Source organism: Rhincodon typus, chromosome 24 (genome assembly GCF_021869965.1).
Source record: "Rhincodon typus isolate 14 chromosome 24, sRhiTyp1.1, whole genome shotgun sequence".
Classification (NCBI taxonomy): Eukaryota; Metazoa; Chordata; class Chondrichthyes; order Orectolobiformes; family Rhincodontidae; genus Rhincodon; species Rhincodon typus.
Genome location: NC_063355.1, coordinates 29,294,263 through 29,317,106, shown reverse-complemented (window position 1 = coordinate 29,317,106; position 22,844 = coordinate 29,294,263).

The window sequence follows — 22,844 nt, the reverse complement described above, 5'->3', positions numbered from 1 at the left end:
TTCTGCATCGAGCAAGAAGCAGTATGAGGTGCAACTTAATTTCAGTCACAGTGGAATACAAATCCTTTCTAGATAGATAGCTAACGTGGAGCAAATAGACTTCCCATCTTCAATGTTGTCTAGAAATTAGGGAGAAGGTGATTACTTAACTGCCATTAACAAATATTTTTATCTATTGGAAAACTTATTTTGTTGATCTTTAGCTTATTGTTGATTGCATTACTAATTCCAAATTTCTGAGCCACTCTAATTTAGAAAAAGCAAATCTGAAATATAAGTATATACGTCTGCAAGAGTCTACTAGTCATCATTCAGGATCGAACTGCAGAAGGGACTGGCACCAGCTGCACTTCACTGCCAGAATGGTCCTCTGTATATGAAATGAAAACCTATGTGGAGTGTCACCATAGTGAGACCTTGGCTCTAGAGAATGTGCCATGGGTTACAGAACACAATCATCTACTGAGTCCCCCATGGAGTAACGAGGTCCACAGGGAAGGAAAGTGGGAAAGTCACAAACTACTGTGAGAGAGAAGGTAAAGAAACTTGTAGAAGCAACAGAGTGAGATAGAAGAAGAGAAGGGAGAAAGAAACAAAGATTCAAAGAAAGGAAGGAACAATTTTAAGAAAAAATTGCATTCACGTTGTGCCTTTCATGGTCTCAGGACTTCCTAAATCACTTTACAATCAAGGAAGTACTTTTGAAGTATAGTCACTATTGTAAACAGGCATAGGAGAGTAAGGAAGGAGTTCTGTTGCTGCTTTGGGGTCAGGTTAGCACTTTGCAGCCATGAGACTACAGAAAGCATCCAGAGATTTAGGAGAGCCTGAGTTAGGAACTGTAGACAGATTGACAAGGAGCCACAGGAGCAGTGGACCTCTGTTGATGAAACAGTTGAATTTGCCCCTCATCTGTGGAGATGAGGGGGTGTGGGAGGGAGGAGGAGGCTATACAGCTGTCTGAACACTAGCCGATTAGCCGATAGAACAAAACACACTGTAAACAGTGTATACCCCTACCTATATCACTTTTCTGACCCAGTGGTGAGGCTTGCTACCAACATATTAAAGTTGTCTCAGTATAATGCATTACACAATCATTCTACCTCTTGATAAACATTGTTAATGGTTCATCATGACATATTGGTGAAGAACAAATGAGCAGTGTGGTTGTACGTGCCTGAAAGCATCCAGTAAAACCCAAAGGGGTGCTGCCTTTTTGAGGCCCCGACAGCGACGAGCTATATTTAGGAAGAACTAAATCTACATCCAGCCAAACAGGAAGTCCTTGTCGGAACCTCCTGTTAGCCCGTAACTAGCAAGAAGTTCATCATGACACTTACAGACGTGACTGAGTGCTAAATGTTAAAATGTAAGCTGTGCCAGTGCTATTACATATAGCATCACATGGAAAATGCCTCTTTTACAATGTGTCTGTAAAAATTGATGATTTATGATGAATAGTTTCTATATCTTTGTGGAAATGGTGCAATTCCAAATCCACGCTCCATTAACAAGTAAATGAGGGCAGGACCCACAAGACAACAGAAGGCTACAAGGGAGAGATGGCTTCAGAAACTGTTTTGAAACCTCCGACACTGCAAACTCTGGCTGGGTCCATTTTTGGAGATTTTATTACATGACCAGTCTCCAATCATTGCAACCAAACCATCAGCTTTCCTGCAATTTCAATATCTTTTATAATTAATATGTTCAAAGAAAATTTTAAAAACATTGAGTAAAGAAATTTATATAACATCTTTCACAATCTCAGGATACTTCAATAGGCTTTACAGCCAATGAGGGGAAGTCACTGTGATAATACTCCCATGATTATACATTCAGGTTACTCGTGGCAACATCTAGGAGATTAATCTTTTCTTCCTGGCAATTCCAAGACAATAACTGAAGGTCTGGTAAGCCATGGAACACCCATTGCCAGTGGAGTCCTGTTTGGGTTTATATAAAAGGAGTTGAAGTGTAAGGAGAAACATATGCGGCCAAGGAGATTAAAAAAAATACAAAGCATCACACTTCCACTGAGGCCACAACTCATTGTGCAATAGTCTGAAGATGTTACTGCTTAGGGCTCCACAGGAAGAAAGACTTGCATTCATTTAACTTTAACGATCACCAGGTATCCCGAAGCACCTTGTAGCCAGTGAGGTAGTTTTAAAATGTAGTCACTGTTGAAACTTTATACGTAATTTGTACACAGTGAACTCGCACAAATAATAATGTGCAAATGATTAGATTTTGTTTTGCAATGTTGATTGATGCCTAAATATTGACCTTGGCACCAGGCAGAACTCTCTTGCTCTTCATTAAAAGAGTGTGTTGGCGACATTTTATATCCACCCGTCAGGCAGATAGGGCTGCAGCTTTCTCCGTCATCAGAAAGACAGCACTTCCAACAGTGCAGCTCTCCTGAAGTCAGCATTATTCTCCCTTATTTTTCTGCTCCAGCCTTGGAGTGGCATTTGAAACCAGAATCTTCTGTTTAAGATGCAAGCATGCTATCAACTGAGCCACAGAAGACTTACATGAAGAACAGCTACTTGAGTGAGTTACCAACGGCCCATGGAACCCCCACGTAATTGGATCCAGCAACAACTAAATCCATTGAGAGTGGAGCTGAGAAAACAGAGATTTGCACATCAGAGTGAAAACACAAGACAGCTTTCATTACCCACAGAGACAATTCATTAAAATTCATTTTTTTCAAATGTTGTCTCTAGAACTCACTCGCAGATTTATCAATCATGTTAACCAGTCAGTTGTAATAGGGATTAAACCTCACCACTGTCTGTAATCACTTACAACTTGTATGTCACCATGATAGTCACCAGACAGCAACAGTTACACTGCTCTGAGAGCTTAGTACAAACCACTGAGATGTTTAATCATGATACAGAGGTGATACAGATGTCAAAAAAAAAACAGAAACACTCCACAAGACCAGAAGATGTAGGAGCAGAAGTAGGCCATTTCAGACCATCGAATCTGCTCTGCCATTCATGGCTGACCTGATAATCCTCAATTCCACTTTCTTACCTTTTCCTAATAACCTAATTACTGACTGAAACTCTTGTCTGTCTCAACCTTGAATATTCTTAATCACCCAGCCTCAATAGCGGTCTGTGGTAAAGAATTCCACAGATTCCCAACACCACCATGAGAAGGAATCCTCCTCATCTCCAGCTCAATGTGCAACCTCCCTATTCTGAGATTTTCACTCTTCCATAAGGGGAAACGACCTTTCTGCATTGACCCTTGTCAACTTCCCCAAGAATCTTATATGTTTCTATATTGTCATCTCTCATTCTTCTATATTCCAACTAGTACAGGCTCAACATATCCAACCTCTCCTCTTAAGACAGCCCTTCCACACCTGGTTTTAGTGCCTTGTATAATTTTAGCAAAACATCCCTACTTTTATCCTCCATTCCTTTGAAATAAAGGCAAACATTCCATTTGCTTTCACTATCATCCACTGAAGTTGGATGCTAGTGTTTTGTGATTTATCAAGGAGGCCACCTGGAGTGAATTACTTGTCTTGGGATGGCATGATGGCTTTGTAGTTAGCACCGCTGCTTCACAGCACTAGGAACCCAGGTTCAATTCCGACTTTGGGTGACTGTCTGTGTAGAGATTACACATTTTCATTGTGTCTCCTGGTCTCCTCCTACAGTCCAAAGATGTGCAGATTAGGTGGATTGGCCATGCTAAATTGGCATGTAATGTCCAAGGATGTGCAGGGTAGGTGGATTAGCCATGGTAAATATAGGGTTACAGGGATAGGGTGGGGGAGCTGAGTTTGGGCCTGAAGCTCTTCAGAGGTTTGGTGCCAACTTGATGGACCGAATGGTCTCTTTCCACATTGTAGGCATTCTATGGTTCTAAGACATCCCTCTGTTCCTTAGCTTTCTGCAGTCTTTCTCCATTTAAATAATATTCAGCTCTTCTATTCTTTATGTCAAAGTGCATAACCTCACATTTCCCCAGATTACATGCATAGAATAATTATATTCCATCTGCCAAGTGTTTGCTCACTTGTGTAACCTTTCCATGTTCCTCTGCACACTCTTTATGTCATCCTCACTCAACAGTGAGCAGAAAGATGAGATAGATGAATGTTTCAGACCTAACTCTTCATTACAAGAGTCTCCAAATTCAGGGTCGAAACAAAATTTTGTGTGAAAGTTAGGCCTCAGATGAGAAATGTGGATTTTGATATGGATGTAGATGAATGGGATGTGGTGACAGGGGGATGTGATGGGATTGTGTCCGATAGATTATTAAATATACAGAAAGGTAAAAGACTTGAATTTGTACAGTGCCTTCCACAACCACAAGATGTTACAAAGTGATTTGCAGTGAATAAACATTTTAAAATGTTTAATTTTAAAAAGGGCAGCACGGTGGCTCAGTGGTTAGCACTGCTACCTCATAACACCAGAGACCCGGCTTTGATTCCACCCTTGGGCAACTATCTGTGTGGAGTTTGCACATTCTCCCCGTGTCTGCGTGGGTTTCCTCTGGGTGCTCCGGTTTCCTCCCACAGTCCAAAGATGTGCAGGCTAGGTGGATTGGCCATGCTAAAATTACCTGTATTGTCCAGGAGTGTTTAGGTTAGGTGGGTTAGACATAGGGAAATGCAGGGGTAGGGGAATGAGTTGGGGTGGGATGCTCTTCAGAGGAGTGGTATGGATTTGTTGGGCTGAATGGCCTGTTTCCACATTGTAGGGATTCCATGATTCTATGGAATATAGGAAAAATCATAGTTTATTTACTCACAGTAGGGTCTCACAAACAGCAATCTAATAATGAGTCACTGAACTATTTTATATGTTGGTTGAGGGATGACTGTTGGCTAGGACATCAAAAAAAAAGTCCCTGCTCTACGTTGAGTAGTGCCAGCCATCTTTTACATCCACCTGAGAAAGCAGATGGAACCTCTGGTCAAAGTCTCAATGAGAAATATGAAGTTATGTATGTGGATAAGGCCAACAGCAAACCTACGTACAACATGCGTATTGCAGCTTAAACCTAAACTGAATGGGAAAAATAATTAGATCAAGGATTCCCAAACCTTTTCCCATTATGGGTGAATCCCATCACAAGATTTGGAAAATATTGTGACTCCTTGTTGAGAACTATGAGGGGGTGAGGAAGACCTGTGAGAGTGGGAAGGGAGTGCTGTGAATGTGGGATTCTGTCTGTTAAAATTCAGTTAGAGCACCACAGCATCCAGTTCTATCTTGGAATTCTTGCCCCCCCGAATTTCACTTTGTCGTCTTGATGGCCACTTTGGGAAACTCTGGACTTGATAGTCTGAGGATTGAGGACCTCAAGGCTCAAGGTTATTGCAAAAACAAGTAGAATGCTAGAACAAATTGCTTGTACTATCAGATACGAGCCAAAAATATACAACACTGTAATTACATAAGAACTTAAAGGCCTCTGAATGTTGTGTCCAGTTTTGTTCCCTCGCTATGGTGAGTGATATGGAGGCCCTAGTAAATGTCCAGAGGAATACTGTTAGATTAGCTTATGAAGTCTCTAACTTGCCACAAAGACTTAGAGAGCTTCATTTTTTTTTATATCATGGAATAGCATAGCCTTTAGAGAGATTTACAAACATACATGAGCTTGAAGAAGTAAGCCATTCAATCTTTCAAGCTTGCTCCATTGTCCACTAAGATCACTGTTGATCTGTTTATGTTTTGAATTCCACGTTCCGAATTCCACGTTCCCATCCATCACTGGTAACCTTTGATTTCTCTGTCTAACAAGAATCAGTATACATCTGCCTTAAAAATATTCAATGACACCACATCAGGCAGAGAGTTCCAAAGTTGCACGACCCTCTGAAGGAAAAATAACCTTTCATCTTGGCTAGAAAGGGCAACCTTTAATTTTAAAGAAGTGTCGCCGAGATTTGGACTCGCCCACGAGAAGAAACATCTTTTCCACGTCCAGCATGTCAAGACCATACAGAATCTTACAAACATCAATCAAACCACTCTTCTGAACTCCAGTGTAAACAAGCCTAGCCTGTCCAATCTTTCATCGCAAGATAATCTGCTCTATCCATGTGTCAATCTAATAAACCTACTCTGAATCACCTGTAATTTATTTACATCCTTCCCAAAATAAAGAGACCAAAACTATAGGCAGTGTTTGAGATGTAGTTCCACTAATGCCCTGTATAACTGAGCTATGATCTCTTTACTTTTATTCAGCCCTTCAAGCCCATGTTGCCATTTAACATGATCATGGCTAATCTTATCCTGGTCTCAACTCCACTTTCCTGCCTGTTCCCCATAGCCCTTTATCTACTTTTTCATCAGGAACATACCTATTTCTTTCTTGAATCTGTTGATTGACTCTGCCTCCACTGGACGCTGGGCCAGTGAGTTCCACAGAATCATTACCCTCTGAGAGAAGTAGTTACTCCTCATCTCCATTTTGAACATACTTCCTCTCACTTTATATCTATGACCTCTTGTTCTAGATTGCCCCATAAAGGAGATCATTTGTTCAGTGTCCACCTTATCAATCCCCTTTAGCATTTTATATACCTCAATCAGAAACCCCCATCCCACTGCCAGGGATTAGGGCTAACATTTTGAGTCAATGTGACTTTATTGTTTTGACTTACTTTTTTCTTTATTCATTCACTGGACGAGGGGCGTCGCTGGCTAGGCAGCATATATTGCCCATCCCTAATCGCCCAGAGGGCAATTAAGAGTCAACCACATCACTGTGGGTCTGGAAACACATGTAGGCCAGACCCGGTAAGGATGGTAGTTTCCTTCCCTAAAGGGCATTAATGAACCAAATGGGTTTTTTTCCAACAATTGGCAATGGATTCATGGTCATCATTAGACTTTTAATTCAGGTTTTGTTTTATTGAAATCAAATTCCAACATTGGCCTAGATGGGATTCGAATTCAGGTCCACAGAACATTATCTGTGTCTCTGGATGAACAGTCCAGCGATAATGCCACTAGGCCATTGCCTTGAAATGTCAACTCTGCTTCTCTTTCACCGGTGCCTCAGGACCTACAGAGTATTTTCAGCACTTTCTGTTTTTATTTTGGTTTTCCAGCATCTGCCGTATTTTGCTTTCATTTTCGTGTTTCTGATAATTTGCATAGAAGCAATGGCCCTGCATCACATTTCTCTGAGATTTTAATCACAGTTCAACTGTTTCCCACAGAAAGCAAACATGAGATATCTCAATAACAACCGTTAATTAGACAGAAAACGCTTCAGTCTAGGTCTAAACCTCAGTGGAATGATTGGGAGGAGACAACATTGTTTCATGGCCTCTAATAACTTGAGACTTAGTCTATAAAAGAAGGAAGCCAGTGACATCTGTGCAGGGAAGAGTACTTAAAAGCACACCCTCTCCCCAAACTCTTCAAACCAGAGACAGCCAAAAGCAAAAACAATAAACACCTCAGCACCAAACCTGCAGCTCATTAGCATATTTCTTGCTTAATTTCAGCCAAGTATGTAAATATATGCAAAATGCACCTCATATCATAATGACACGAGACAATTAAACAATTTTTATGCTTAAATATTCTGTTTAATGAAATCAAACAGACTTGTGTGCATGACAAATTTACCTCGGCATGAAGAAATTAGTTTGTATCAGGAGCTGACACATCAGTGCAGAGCGAAACGATCAGGTATTTAAACAGGCGTTTCAATCCTGTTTTTGTACCATCACACACCACTTTACCAAATCTGCTTTCATGGCATGAAAAGAAATTGATGTGAGGAAGAGGGGTGGGGAGTGGGATGATTGAATTAACCCAATAGATGCTGAGCTATCCTATAAGTGTATGTTGCTACTCCATAACTGCACAAATGAATCTTTAGGAAGTTAAAATGCTGGCCAGGTTCTCAGTGAACCTGGGGTACTGTCGATCACTAAAGGAGAAAGTGCTAATTCTTTGATTAGTTACAGCCCCAGTGTAAAGATAGGATACTGGAAGAAAGTTGATTGATTGCACAGAAACTGTTATTATGAGTTTGCAAGATTCATCAAAACTCATCAGTGCTACTGTAAATAAAGTGGCTCCTCCCTATCGCCCTCCCAACCTGAATTATTTTAACCTTCTCTCTTCATTGCATTTTGAAACATTGCGTTTGAGAGTGGAGCTCCTGGATTTTGCAGCAAAGTGATTTTCTGCCCTGTGCAGTTACTGATCAGTACAGATCACTGCTAGATCTCTCACCAGATCTCTTGATAGGCCAGCACCTCATTCATGAAATAAAACAAAGAACTGCAGATGCTGGAAACCTGAAAACAAAAACAGAAATTTTTGGAGAAACTGGGCAGATATGGCAGCATCCGTAAAGAGAAAGCAGAGTTAATGTTTCGGGTCCAGTGACCCTTCAGAACTCTTTAGACCCCTCTTCATATTGTTGATGAAGGCAAATCAATACAAGGACGCGTTTTTCGGGAGGTAAGTCATTGAAGTTATTTGAGAGATGCTTCCCCCTCCTCCACCCCATTTACTTCTGTCTGGGACTGCCAAGTGTAGGCCCAAACTTTAGACAGGATAAAGAAAACTGGGAGGAGAATAGTTCTTTTCAGGGCAGATGTACAGGACCCCAAATCCAGGCAGTCCCTACTTCCTCATGGGCCAATGGCACATGGTATATAAGAGGAGAGTAGCAAATATGATCTAAAAATGGAAACATTCAGCAGTTACATGGTTAAATGGTACTTGTGTAAAACAAAAGGAATCATTTATTTGTTTAAAAGCATTGTAAATTAAAGCAAGACTCCTTTACCAAAAGCTCAACGTCAGAGGAAGAAAAATAAACAATCTGCTGGAGTGATAACTCCCGCTTTCTCGGACTTGAGAATTCTTGCAGATGGATCCGCTTGAGATCCTTTGAATGAGAAAGATTCAGTTTCAGAGAGTTTTGGAATGTGTTGAGTTCTGCAGTAAGAGGAGTGGGGGGCGGTGAAGCAGACTGACCTTATGCTGTATTAAAGGGCACCACATACCAAAACTCAGCACTGAAACTCTGTGCAACTATTCTGATTTCTTTGGGATATGTTCCTTTCCCTCCCCTTTTTTTGGAATTTTATATAGCCTTGCAGCCAGGAGAAATTGACTCTAATATTACTATTTATGGCCATGTGTGCTATGAGTCATTCTGCCTGTCCTTCCTAACCTCAGAGTGCCTTCTCACGGAGTCTGTTGTACATCAGACTCCCTCCAGTATACTTCTCCAGGGACTAGTCTCCATTCATAAATTTACAGAATGAGGGGATTTCTTCACACAAAGCCAATAGGAAGTAAAGTAGGGCATGGTCTGATCTCCTCAGCTTCCTTGTAGGGCTGTTGATACTCTCCCACCCCTCACTTTCCATTGCCTCCTGCTGCTACAATCTTAAGGCTGGAAAACCTGGTCGTCAATCTTCAAGAACTGGGCTGGCTGTCCTTAATTGGACAGGGAACCTGCCCTTTGGCAACATTGGGGAAAATTATAGTGAGTGATTATTCTCCTTACAGTGCCAGTTTCAGACTCAGAATTACAAAATCACATAACTGTTAAAGGTACAGAAGGAGGCGATTCAGCCCATCATACCTGAACCAGCTCAGTTGCCTACTGCTCATCTCCTAGCTTTTCCCTATATTGTTGTGCACCATTTCTATCCAAATAATCATCCAATACCCTCTTGAATGCCTCAATTGAACCTAACTCTGCCACATTTCCAGGCAGTGCATTCTATACCCTAACTAGTCATTGTATGAAAAACCTTTTTCTCGCATCACCTTTGTTTCACTTGCACACCACTTTAAATCTACGCCCTCTCGTTCTATTTTCTTTTAAGAGCAGGAAGAGCTTTTCCCTATCGACTCTGTCCAGCCTACTCATGATTTTGAAAACCTTGATCAAATCTCCCCTCGGCCTTCCTCACTCCAAGGAGAACAGTCTCAATGTTTTCAATCTATCCTCACAGTTGAAGTTTCTGATTCCAGGAGATATTCTTGTAAATTGTGTTTGCGCTCTCTCAAATGCATTCGTATCTTTCCTATATTGTGGCACCACAAGCATATAAAGTACTCCAGCTGAGGTCTAACAAGGGTCTTGTACAAGTTCAACATCACCTCCTTGCTCAAATACTCTATGCCCCTACTAGTAAAGCCGAGAACACCGAATGGCCTATGAACAGCTCTGTCAGGCTGTCCTTTACCATCAATGACCTGTGCACATGTTCATTCAGGGCCCCATTTCAACCTGACAGCTGTGGGTCCAGATGGCCACGGGCAGAATCCAACTCCAGGTTCTTTAGGGGTGTTGCCCTTCAAAGTTGGGAGACTCACCAGCATTGCCTATCTAAGGGCAGAAGAGAAAAGTCCAGATGGGCTCAATAAAGGTGGGCAACTGACACTCATAAGACCATCAACTCCAATATGATGTTAATACTTTCGGGGTGACAAGGGAGGGAAGAAAATAAAGATGGCAAAAAATAATTCCCGAGCAAGGAAAGTGTCCACATGACTGTCATTTATTCTTGTTTTTTTTTCCCAAGGAAGTATTAAGAAGCATGAGTAAAATAAGCTTAGTTATTGAATGCAGAACATTATTTAAAAAAACTCTTCTGTGCCATGGATTTATTTTACAATGACACTTAATGTGGTTTCCAAATGACATTTTGACAAAGCTGCCTGAGTATTCACTTAACTTGCTAAGCTGAAGCTCTTCAAAACAGATGTCCCTAAGGGCATCTCACAGAGTTGCATAGATAGTGAAAAGGATAGAGGTATGGAACATTTAACTCTGTTTCCAGACATGCCAGAGCCACAGAACAAAAGCATTCAAAGTAAAGATACACAGGGGTCTTGCCAATAAGAGAGACCCAGGGGTACAGGTACATAGTTCCTTGAAAGTGGAGACACAGGTAGACAGGGTGGTGAAGAAGACATTTGGCACGCTTGCCTTCATTAGTCAGAGTATAGGAGTTGGGATGTCATATTGCGGCTGTACAAGACATTGGTGAGGCCACTGTTGGAATACTACATACAATTCTGGTCACTCTTCTATAGGAAGAAAGTCATTAAACTGGAAACAGTGCAGAAAAGATTACAAGGACGTTACCAATATTGGAGACTTTGAGCTATAAGGAGAAGCTGGTTAGGTTGGGATTTCTTTCCCTGGAGTGTCAGAGGCTGAGGGATGACCTTATAGAGGTTTATAAACTCATAAGAGGCAAAGATAGGATGAATAGCCAAGGTCTTTTCCTAGGGTAAAGAAATCCAAATCTAGAGGGCATAGGTTTAAAGTGAGAGGGGAAAGATGTAAAAGGGACCTGAGGGGCAACTCTTTCATGCAGAGAATGGTGCGTAAATGAAACAAACTGCCAGATGAAGTGGTAAATGTGAGTACAATTATAACATTTGAAAGACATTTGGACAGGTACATGAAAAGGAAGGGATTAGAAGGATATGGGCCAAATGCAGGCAAATAGGAAACCTAGTCTGCATGGATAAGTTGGACCAAAGGGTCTGTTTCCGTGCTGGATGACTATGACTCTGTGACAGTCATCAGGAAGTAGCTCCTAACATGAGGGTGATGAATAAATGGAACAGGTTGCTAGTAGCTGACAATGCTGGACTCATTTAAAAAAAATGTCCTGGTTGTTGTAATTGGGTGTGGATGGGAGGTGGGGGTGTAGTAGGATTGGCATTCTAGAATGATAGTGTTGGATTGTAGGGTTGGTTTCTTCTGCAACTGTCCCGTGATTTTGCAACCTGGCCTGTTGTTTGAAAATGTGTTCCACAACACAAAATAAAATGGGTCTATTCATGCTTTGATCTGTACAGGAGTTGTGTCCCTGGGAAGAAACAGCATTGCCCCTTACTACAGGGTCGAGAAGCTGTTAATTCATAGGTTAACGTTCATTGCAAGCTTGCAAAGTGTGTGCAGAATATAATGAATGATGTGCAACGAGAGGAACAAGATGACTTGCAGAATCTATCGGAGGTGAGGAGCAAACATTGTGTTACACCTCACCTCTCATGAAAGTAGATCCATTGTAATTTGGGCAAAAAATATTGCTCACGGAAACTTGTGTAGCTATTTTGTTTAATGTAGTGTTGCTCCTCTTCTATAGTTCCTTTCACATACATACTTCTTTGGCAAGAAAAGAATCAATTTGGATGAGTGTTACTATTTAATCAGCATGAAATGGATTAGATCATTGGAAATCTCTGTGTAGATCAACTATGGATTAATCCAAACTCATCTATCTTTCAGAGTAAAAGTTACATTTGGTTTCTGTGGCTCTGGAATCCAAGCTGTGACTTTTTATGCTTCCTGCTGCCGTTGATGCTCTGCTTTTGTTATAGACAGACAGACAGATCTGGCCTGTTTCTGCAACCACCTTGGCTACATCAGTGACAGAATCAGCACAGATGGCGAAGGAATTAGTTCCCTTCCCAGGTGCAGTGATTCAGATATTTACCTTGGGAGCTGCTGGATACTCACTCTGCCACCATCTCTTAATAGTTGTTGCAGACACAGCTGGGAAGTTCAGGTTTTTTTTCCCAATTTCTGTCTAAATTGTCCTGCTTCTGATTGCTGTCCAGATGTAGTTTAGGATTGTGTCTGAAACTGGATTCTCATGGTCACTGTCTGTTCCAGGACAGGAATCTAAAGAAAACACGAAGCCAAGGCATACACTTAAGGATCAGACAAACCACAGAGCTCTTCTCTCAATAGCTGAATGAGTGAAAGACACTGTGTAGTTTTGAAACAAGCCATACAGAACAGGAAAGTGTGTGGCCTCTTCTGAGTGATGATTCCCCTATGCTGTGTGAATGCTACCTCCACTTATCATCTCCAGTCTGGGTGTTATCCAGATCTTGTGGCAGCCTGTTACTCCCTCCTTCCTTTTCGGAGGAGTTGGGAATGAAACATAATCATTACTGACCAGCTTTACTCTTGACCCTCCGATGGAGGGGAAACCATTTATGAAGCTGTTGAAGGTGAATGCCTGAGGATGCTTTCTTGAGGACCTTTTGCTATGCAGTTTTGGAACTATAATAACTATGATTTTCTTTGTCATTGTCTTTGACTCCAGCCCTACTATACCCATCAACTTCAATTTTGCTAGGGCTTCTTAATGCCTAAGAATTTGAAAGCTGTCTTGATTCCAACTTACCTTGTGTCCACCTCTGGATGATGGCTGTGATAAGGTCTGGAGTAAAGTGGTTCTAGCAGAATTTTAACCGAGGAACGTTAGGTAGCAGTCACATTACTGATGATTGTGACAATCTAATGGAGCTTTCATTACTCCAGTTTTTTAGTAGCTAGGACAATCATGGATCACCTTCCACATTTTTGTTTAGATGCCACTTTTGTGGGGCCACAGAGATTTGCTAAAATATGTTAGTTGAGTGAATGGCTTCGATTTTTTTGATAGCTTGTTCTTTAAGTTACCCTTTACTTAAGGAACTAAACTCAATTTAAGACAAGTCCTATTGCACTCCAATGTTGGATTCTTGGTTTAATAGCCAAAATGGATGCATCAAAAAGGTCAGGAAGATCTTGTTGAGCCAGTTTTTATGATAACCAGCTGCTCGTACGCAAAGGACCAGATGTATTGAATTGAATCTCATAAGTTTATTGTGGTGAAACTTGAACAAATGGCCTCAGAAGTTATTTTCTGAATGATTAGACCAAGATGTCCAAACATGAAGATATGACCAAATTGCCAAGAAATTGTTGACTTCCATGGAACAATGTTTTCAACTTTTAGGTATGGAGTGAAGGAATGAAGTTAATTTTAGTAGGTATTTCTAATCAACTTGCTCAGATATGTTATCACACACCTCCGGAACAAGTGGGATCTGAAACTGGGCCTCCTAGCCCAAAGTTAGGGACACTACCACTACACTATAGGAGCTTCTTCTTAATTTAGTTCTAATAAATAACTACAACACATCTGAAATACCTGTGTCAATCCAGGCAAACTGCCATAGAATCACACTCCCTTAAAGAAGATACATTGTTAAGAAATATTATGTGTAGTGAGAGGAAATCTTGTCAGTGTCTTGAATGGCACTCATTATTTTGGAGGGATGTTTTCACAAACCTACAATTTTCAGAGGGCTAAACAATTCTTCTTGGTGATAGGAATGGATGAATGATTCACTCCGTCCCACAACGTTCCTCTGATTTGCTCTACTTCAATGGGTCATTAACATGTTTAAGCGCATTTATGCCTTGATTAAATTAGTGAACAGAAGAATGCTACACCAGTGGGTTAAGCATTCAGCTGCTGATATCACCAACTATAGTCTCCATCCTCTTCTTATTTGCGGCTCTAACCAGATTTGCTCGGACATTTTCTGTGCTCATCTCTTACTGTATAATTACTTCAGTACTTATTGAAATCTCCAGGTGCTGTAAGTCGCTACTGTGTAAAATCAATCTGACTCTGAGTGTAAGTGGAGCCTCATTAGCAGAGTTGTGTAATTGACACAATGGCAGAAGCAACATAAATACTCATTCTTTCTATACCAAGAACAGGCAGCCACAAGACAGTATAGCCTGGGCTGCTAAAATCGCCATCTGCATTGTTGGAACAAGTTTCAACAATAGGGAAATCACTTGGACCTAAAACTTCTGCCAGTTTGGTCATTTGCTCAGACACAGCTTTCAAGTATAGGAAGCAAATACAATCAGGAGGGTACTTAATATGGACGATGCCAGCTGACTTCTTACACTGAAGAAGAGAAGCCTGAAAGGTGGACAGTTAACTGTTTCCAGGCCGAGAGTATTGAGTTATATCATCAGAGGAAGAGCAGGATATATCTGATAGAGATTTCAAGTACAACATTGCACAATCGTAAATAAAAGGCTTTGAGTAAAAGGGGTTATTCAATTTCTTGTGTAGCCACCTACTTTCACTTCATTACTGATAGAGAAAATTCCATCTGGAAATTTATTTCATGGATAGTGCTTGTTTGTTTAAAAAATTACATCTGAGTAAATAATAACAGTAAGAGAATGACTCTATCACTGAGAATTAACTTTAGTTGAAATATGCTTTCAAACTATTCCAACGTAAGCGGAATAATCAGTCAGTAAGCACAACCTCCATCCACAATCTCATCCAGAAATCAGCTCCTGTTAAATATTCTTATGGAAAAGGGCATAAAACATTTTCCAGAATGCTTACAACAGTAATACTCACACGAACAGTTATTCTCATTGTTCATAATACTCTTTTGTCAACATTTTCAGGAGCAGATTTTATCAAGGAAGATCATCTCAGCTTCCCTCCTGGTTTAGTAATCTCTGTACCCTTGAAGGATCTGCTTTTTTTAAGTCTGCCATACCAGCATGCTCTCCAAACCCCATTATGCTATTGAACTTCAAAGTTATAAAACAGGACAGCAGAATGGAAGGTCCTTTGGGACTGATGACAGGTCAAGGCTGGTTTACCAGCTTATGGGAAGGTTCATCAATAGAACCTTTCACACACAGCCTGAGAGGCATTTACGTGAGTCAGGTTGTATCAACACCCACCAACTGTAGAAGCAGATTGTTGAAGAGCTCAATGGATTTGTAAGATGTTCGATTGTCACTTTGATAGGTTAGGCCCAACAGCATAGATGGGTATCTGTGGTGTGCAGTGAATAGGGACCGGGCCTCTTATCAAGAGAAGGTAGGCTGCTGCGAATAGTGAAGAGCTTTGCAAGGTACCCAAGGAACTGCTAAGGGATGTTACATGAAAGAAGCACAACCATAGACAAGCATGCACAGTGGTAACATGGCAACTGGGGATTACAAAGGAAAATGAAAAGGAAGAAAAGGGATTTTTTTTAGTACAACACTAGATCAGAATATAAACGATAATGATTAATCCCGAACAGGGTCTGCCCAGTATAATTGATGTTGTTTAATAACAGAGTAAACATTCAATTTCATCAGTTTTAATCACTGGCTTGTGTTGTGTCGGCTAGACCTCAGTGGAGCTCAAAACTGGGACAATCTTCTGGTCATGGTACTTTTGGGTTAGGGACGGGAAATTTAGGCAGATCCAGTTTGTGTGATCAGTATTAACAGGGTATGACTTACAGCAACAGCCATCACACAATGGCCCAGAGAAGAGTGGGCATGACCAATCCTCGCCCTGATTCCAGCACTTCCCATTTTTGCAGGAGCCAGGCTACATTTTGTATACCAGGTTTAACAGAGGCAACTGGCGATTTACATCACCAGCTTCCCCCACTGAATTAGAATTTTGGCATCTGTAGTGTGATACCCACAGTGTGGCCCACAGACCTGGTAAAAGCAGCTCCAAGCTTTTTGGATTCATTTGGGTAGCTAGGGTACTGTTTTGGAGAAGTAAGATACCCCTATGGATATAGTTCTGAGCCACCTGTGGGGGTATGGTGGCTCAGATACCATGGGGGTCGTATCAGGTATTATTATGGGGCCATGGATTTATGAGGAGTCATGGGGATGGGTAGATGGGCAAAGGATGGCATGGAGATATGGATGGCCATGGATGGGACATGAGGAATGGACGTGGGGATGGGCTGTGAGGGGTTCATTTTATCTTCAAATTGAAGTTGAGAGGGAGGCCTTGTGCCCAGCTTCCATCTGCAATTAGCTGCCTCAGTCTTCATTTTGGGGTTGCCCAGCCTATCTTGCTACTCAAGAATAGAAATCTAACAATGCAGGTTTACCCTAAGTCAGGCTTACATCACTGTGTTCCCGACATAGGAACAAAAACCCAGGTTTATGTTAGCTTTCTGTTAATATCAGCCACGACTCAGTTGGCATGACCCTCACTTCTGAGCTGAAGGTTGTGACTTTCAATATCACTGCAGCATTTGAGGACACAAATCAAAGCTGACACCTCAGTGCAAAACTGTGGGAGTGCTGTACTATGAGAGATTACAGCCAGATGTCTGATTTTGTACCAGACACTCTGCCACATTAGATGGTTACTGTTCAGCACAGAGTGGTATTTTAACCATTAGTCCTCTTATTGTTGCAAGACTCTGGCCCCTTCCTTATTTTGCTAGGCTGCCTTTATGTGTCAGGAAAATGACCTTACTCAGGTTTTCAGTGGAGATGAGGGTGTGCCTTTATTAGTAGCCTCCTTTCAACGTCAGGATCCCCCTCCAGAAATGAGCCAGCAGATCATTGAGATGGGATGAGGTCCTGACTGAGAGGCAGGAGCCAAATCTCTGAGTGATAATAGCTCCTTGATGTGTAGATTGGTGAAGGGCAGGCAGTATTGGCTACTGTTGCAATCAGAGATACGAAGCCAAGCCAAAGCAGCCTTACAACACAGTAAAATTAAAATATTCAATGACCCTCAAAATGTGCCCAGTTGTTCCTAATCAGACTTTACAAATAATGGATTTTTGACACTAAGCTTATAACTTAATCAAACATTAGCAATTCAGTATTAATGCTGAAACTTTAGCAGGACAAAGTTAAATAATGAACTAATCCAATGAATATCTATGATTTCAATCCAACAACCCTGACTCGCTGAAAGACGGACAGACCCAGTTAAAGGTTAAATTATAAGGAAGAATTGTAATATCCCAGTTAAATTATACAGTTTCAAATGATGGCTACCAAGCCTTATGAAATCCTTAGATAATGAGTTGTTCACAGGCACGTAGCTGTATATGTAATTTCAAAGTTGGTAGAATCAGTTTTCTCCTTCTTTTTCCTTAGATTATTCAGCATTCTCTGTGGTTGGCTGGTTAGTATTGATACTGTTTAAATTGATCAACTCAATACTCAACAAGCTTCCATGGCAACACACGGTCTTGACTCATCCACAGTGTTTCCTGGATTAGTAATTAAGTTGCATTATCATCCCGTCCAGTCTTCAACAGCAAATATCTACATCTGTTTTCTTCTCCTCCAAAACATGCAGAGTTCAAAGTTCAACTCTCAGTTCTACCAAAAGAAAATTGAGAAAAATAAAAGAAAAATAGTGATAATCTCATGTTACTGACTTTTTGATGGTGGGAAGACAAACCCAGAATCTTAAAAATTGTGACCAATGTTTAAAGTTGACAGGCCAGGACCTGAAACATTAACTCTCTTTCTTTTTCCACAGATGATGCCCAACTGGTTGATAATTCCCAGTGTTTTCTGTTCTTATTTCAGATTTCTAGCAATTGCAGTATTTTGCTTTTGGATGCAAAGAATTATGTTTAGGTCAATGAGGATAGGATGTCGCTGTAAATTGGATTATACCAACTTTTGCATGTTGGATAGATAGCAAGGAAAGCTTTGGAAAAGGCTTGAATCTGGGTTAGTAACTGAGGAGGTTGATGAAACCAAGTTAGAAGTATGAAGATGTGAAAGCCTAAAGGGATGGCTTTAGGACTACCAACATTAAAAAGAGTGAACAAAAACAAAGTTGCTGGAAAATCTCAGCAGGTCTGGCAGCATCTGTGGAGGAGAAAACAGAGTTAGCGTTTCGGGTCCTGTGACCCTTCCTCAGTGCTTGGTATCTTCAATGAAGAACAGGATTCAGGTTAGTGGCACTTTTCAGCAACTTTGTTTTTGTTCCTGATTTACAGCATCCACAGTTCTTTTGGTTTTTAAAAGGGTGAAATTATGTTTATGTCAGATTGCCTTTGAGCTACTTCATTGTCTTAAAGAAGTCAAAATAAGCCCAAAGTGTAATGTTTGCCATGTGAAAGGCTGTGGAATCAATGATGAAGGCACATATTGAAGCTCACTCAAGCTAAGGATGATGGTACCATGAACTGACATGTATATAAAGAAGACAAGGTGACTAAGAATAGAGAACTCGGCATTAGCTTCGTTAGTTTTAATTATTGACAAGATATTCTTTCAGAATAATTTCTTCAGTAACATTTTGATTCTGTGAACATAATAACTACTTTTCCTCTACTTCCACATAATATTACCTCTTAAATCATTCAACATTGAGATTTGAGATTTTTTTCACTGTTGAGTGAACTTCATGATTAAATAGCTTCAAGTGAATTGGAAGAATTGGTTTCCGTTGAGTCAAATAATTAATAGGATTCCTTCTTTCTCTACCTTATGTGTGGTGCCAGCATACTCAACTCCCTATAGTCTATGCTCAAACCTCTTCCATCCTTACAGTGTTATGTATCATACTCTCTGGCATGATGATTTTGTTCATGGATCCCTCCCAGACATTGAAACCATTCGTTTAAACTGAAATAAACCATTTATGATAGAGTTTCCCATCAGCGTTGGAATTATCATTTAAATTGCATCAGTAATGGTTCATTTGGTAGCACGTGCACCTCAAAGTTAGAAAGTTATGGAATCAAGTCTTGTTCCAGAGAACCTGAGCACATAATCTGGGCTGACACTCCAATGTACTAAGAGAGTGATGTGCAGTGCTTGGTATCTTCAATGAAGAACAGGATTCAGGTTAGTGGCACTTTTCAAACTGCTGATCAACATTCATTGTCTAACATATACCTGGATGTGAATATCGCAAGTATGGATAGTAAGCTTGCAAATGACACCAAAAATGGTGATGTAGTGGACAGTGAAGAAGGTTATCTGAAAGTACAATAGGACCTTGATCAGATGGGCCAATGGGCTGAGGGTTGGCAGATGGAGTTTAATTTAGATAAATGCGAGGTGTTGCATTTTCATAGCACAAACCAGGGCAGGACTTATACAGTTAATGGTAGGGCCCTAGGGAACAAAGAGACCTAGGGATACAGGTGCATTGTTCCTTGAAAGTGAAGGTGTAGTTAGACAGGTTGGTGAAGAAGGTGTTTGGCATGCTTGCCTTCATTGGTCAGTGCATTGCATATAGGAATTGGGAAGGTCATATTGCAGCTTTACAGGATATTGATGAGGCCACTTTTAGAAAACTACATTCAATTCTGGTCTCCCTGCTTTGGGAAAGATGTTGTGAAACTTGAAAGAGTTCAGAAAAGACTTACCAGGATGTTGTCAGGGCAGGAGAGTTTGAGATACAGGGAAAGGCTGAATAGGCTAGGGCTTTTCCCCCTGCAGCGTCAGAGGCTGAGGGGTGACTTTACAGAGGTTTATAAAATCATGAGGGGCATGGATAGGGTGAATAGTCAAGGTCTTTTTCCAAGCGTGGGGAGTCCAAAACTAGAGGGTATAGGTTTAAGGTGAGAGGGGAAAGATGTAAAAGGGACCTGAGGAGTAACTTTATCTTGCAGAGGGTGGTGCGAGTATGGAATAAGCTACCAGAGGAAGTGGTAGAGGCGGGTACAATTACAACATTTAAAAGGCAACTCGATGGGTACATGAATAGGGAAGAGTTTAGAGGGATTTAGGCCAAATACTGACAAATGGGACTGGATCAGTTTAGGATATCTGGTTGGCTGCAGGCAAGGTAGTCCAAAGGGTCTGTTTCCGTGCTGTATAAGTCTGTGACTCTATATGACTCTATATGAAGAACAGCCACATGAATGAAATAACTGGAACTCACCTCTCACCTGGGAAACTATTGCAGCAAGCTCCAATACAAATCTGATGGATATAAATGCAACTGTAGCATTCAGGAGAGGGGAAAACTAACTGGGCGAATGGAAATCCGATATTATCACAGCTCTTTCTCGCACCATGTTAGCCCTTTTCGGCGATGTAGCCAGATAGTGGAGGGGCAAACAGAGGTCTTTTATATGTTTTGCTAATAAGCAGGCCAATGTTTGCCACTGACAGATAACACTTGTTCTTTGGCAGTAAGTGTTTCAGATCACCTTATGAGATCAGTTAATGATCAGCAATTTTCATCTCCGTGCTATAAAGTGAGAATTGGCTTTATTCTCATGCAGATTAGGTCTTCCTCTGGCTCCGTTCCAAAGGCTGGATTCAGAGAAGACATTTAACCAGTGCTGTAAATCTGTCATCAGGGTTCATGTTGACTGACAGTCACGGTAAATTGAACAGGAATTGGTAACTGGAGAAAGACTGCCTCCCTTTGGAGGCATACCCCAACTGGACAATCAATAACACCAAGAGAGGAGAGAAAATGGGAAATACGGGGGAGGTAAGATTAAAAAAGGGGCAATATTAGGACAGTTAACCTTGTGACTTCAAGTTCCAGTGGAATAAGAGACAAAAGCACAAGAAAATACAATGAGTTTATCACCAGTCCACCTTGCAACAGCGGCCAGTATACAGTCTATAAGTGAAAATTTATAAAGAGGATTATATTTCTATTTATATATTACTGAGACTCCAAACTTGTACTGGGTAACAAATCAAGAGCACAAAAATAGCCAGTCAGCCCAAATATTTCACAACAGTGTTTATCATCGACTTGAACATCACACTTATGACCTTTTCACACTCTTCCCCCACTGTTAGTCTGTCCCCTTCTCCATCATGAGTGCATCAAGCCTCGCCTTTGCTTTATCAGTTCCACCTTCTTCAACCATTCCATGTTGGTGGCAAGTTTGACATTCTCCCCACTCTCGGTGTGGAGGGATTCCTCCTAAATTCTTTCTTTAATCAGTTAGTGGCCACATGTATTTATAGCCCTTTGTTCTGCATTCATCCCCAAGTGGACACAATTGGGATAATTTTACCCGAACCAACATTGAAAAGCTGATGAAATCAGGTGCAAAGATTATTTAACATCCAGCCTATTTTGTTCTCCATTGAAGTATTTTGGGAAGCACAGAAGATGTGATAACATATACTCGCCAGGCTGTCTTTTCTCAGTGTATCACCCAGTGTTCTGACAGCATAAATAAACCTTCCTGACTCGTACTCTTTCTGACTTGCATTGGGAACCTCCAGTTGAGCATTTGACATGAGCGAAGCAATTCTGCCGAACCATTATTAAAACTGTACTCTTCACACATTTGGGGGTGCTCCTAAAGTAAATTGAGATGATACATTTCAGTTCTCCATTGATTTAAATCTTCTCTCCTTATCTTTCATAACAGGGAATCTCAACAACCCACTAATCAGACCATCAGTGATTATTATTGGTGCTGCTTAGGTCAGGAGAACAAATTGTGGCGACATATGTCAACAAATGGGTGGGAGCAATTTAAAGGTCAAAAGTTTTTGCAAACAATTGGCTTTGATTGAACACAATATATTTACACAGGAAATAATTGGAAGGAAATGGGGACTATAGGTTCTCTGCTGTTTGACAATGGCAACAGAAGGAATACTTTCATCAGTATAAATTGTACATGAATGCTTTCATGGAGTGCCCTTCTGTTGACAAATTTTTAACAAAAAAAGCAGCCTTTGCAGAGGAATTGTTTGTCTGACATGGACATTCCATATTGATGTCATTGGGTGCACAATCCACCACACGCTGCCATTTACGAAAAATCAGCAGTCAATTTCAAGGGGTTTTGTGGAGCGTTTCTCTCCTTGAGCTCTGGCTGAATGTTTTCATGCAATTCACCATGGCTTGACTAGTTAGTTACATACCATGCCTCTATGGTGCCCCGTTGGTATTATAGTGCATTATGGAAATAATTGCCACTGCCAGGATTCCTGGCGTTAGCATCATATTTAAAATTTGCCTCTGCCCCGGCCAGGAAATGCCCTCCTTAATACAAACAGGGGAAGGAGAATTAAAAATAAATACTTCTGAGGGCACATTGACGGCACGGATAACACATCATTGCAAGTACAAACTCACAGTCATAAATGGATTAAAAACCAAAAGAACTGCGGATGCTGTAAATCAGGAACAAAAACAGAAGTTGCTGGAAACGGTCAGCAGGTCTGGCAGCACCTGTGATGAAAAAAATCAGAGTTAACGTTTCGGGTCTGGTGACCCTTCCTCAGAACCC